Source organism: Choristoneura fumiferana, chromosome 20 (assembly GCF_025370935.1).
Source record: "Choristoneura fumiferana chromosome 20, NRCan_CFum_1, whole genome shotgun sequence".
In the NCBI taxonomy this organism is placed as follows: domain Eukaryota; kingdom Metazoa; phylum Arthropoda; class Insecta; order Lepidoptera; family Tortricidae; genus Choristoneura; species Choristoneura fumiferana.
The window spans coordinates 3,655,092-3,656,979 of NC_133491.1; positions in this window are offsets into that span (position 1 = coordinate 3,655,092).

Below are 1,888 nucleotides of genomic sequence, written 5' to 3' on the forward strand. Positions count from 1 at the left end.
TCTTTTGTATTATTACAATAATAACTGCTGGTCATGTTTAGACTAACTAGTGGAAAGTTTTTATGAGATTTTTTTTTTTTTTTCAATTATTAATTTATACAATTATGATGTCATCGCGCTGGATACTCAACAAAGCTCAATTAATTATTAGTTCATTGGAATTCTAATAATTATGACGGACATATCTAAAGTTAAACTTGAGATCTAGATTATTTTCTGTAATTCTAGTTTTTAATTTAATATTTTTGACTTCATTCATGAGAAAAACTAGCAGTCTATCTTAATACAGCGTCGATTAAAGACTTTTTTTGTTATTGAATCTAATTAATCCTATGATATAATGTGTGCTGTTAGAAAGTTTCCGCAATTTTCAAAATAAGTCTCAACTCGAGATAAATAAAAAAACATTCGAACGAGTATTCAATTTCTTGTCTATTTAAATTCTTACTAAAAACTTAAGTTCCATGTACCACATATGGAACACTATTCTATTCTATTCTTATTACTATTCAGACATAAATGTACCATATATGGTACATTGTTATAACACGAATGTAACTTGTAGCATGGGCCAATTTTACATGTTTCCGTGATGTAGATAATATATGAAATGATAGCTTGTATTATGTGATAGGATATTGAGATTCCGAATTAGTGTAAGAATTTGTTAACGTTTGTCTGTAACTTGCCTATATATGTAAATTTCATGTCATAACATCGACACTCGACGTCGAAATTAGTTGTACATTTTTGTTACTATATACCAGGATTTCTCAAACTTATGGTTCCACATAACCCTTTTAAAGTTTCTAGATGACAGCGAACCTCGACCATAAGTAAAAAATAAAATTGCCCGTTGGAGAAACTAAACTTAACCTTAAACTTTTTTTATTTCAATCATCATCATAATATAATATTTATTTCAATAAAAGGTAACAAATACAGGCAAGAAGTGTCTTACCAGTTTTGCAGCCACTATTACGTAAATCTTGTCGCGAACACCTTACCGTCGAATGGCGAACCCCTAAGGGTTCGCGTAAGTACAACCCCACTTTGAGAAACCCTGCTTTAAACATAATAGTATAGGTATATCAAAAAAAATGTATAAGCGCGCCATGGATGCAGGCTGATATTGTTGAATATCAATCTATACATGTCAGCATGTTCATATTTTGTGATTTATTAGTAGTGTTCAAACACGGGATTTATGGTTCGCTGATAATATTAGGTATACAAAAACATTGTTGTTCGAAAATGAGGGCTATCGCGTATGAATTCGCCGCTAGAGGCGCTAGTGTAGCGTGAGGTCTCCGAAATGTCAAATCTCATAGTTTTTGGGTGAGCTACGCGGGTTTATTTATAATTAGAATAATTTTGTGAATATTTTGCAATATCTGAAATTAATTATTTAAATATGCGTTCCGGGGCAATGAATGTTTGTGTTTTGAGACAGTTTTGTCTTTCGGAAACCCTTTGTCCTCTCTTTTTTGCCGAACAAAACGGGGACTATGCAACACTGTGGCATGCTCGATATATATGGTACGGTTTTAAGGTGTATTAAATATTTTTAATCTAAACTTTGTTTTCACGCCCGTAATAACAGACTTCAAAACTATACTTAAAAACCTCACGCAACAGTGCGCCATCTGGTGAGACAAAAAACGATAGCCCTCATAGACATTATTCACTGTTACAGCGCTTGAGTTTATTTTGTCAGAAATACGGGTGTATCTCAGAAATTTTGGACCTAATATAACTTATTTGTCCCGATAATTATAACTTGTTAATAGATTTACCCAATATTTTCTTCGGTTATACGGAAAGTGTTTTTGCAATTTTGCCTTATATAAGCTTATCTTGGATTAGCCTGAATAATGATTTAAACAAA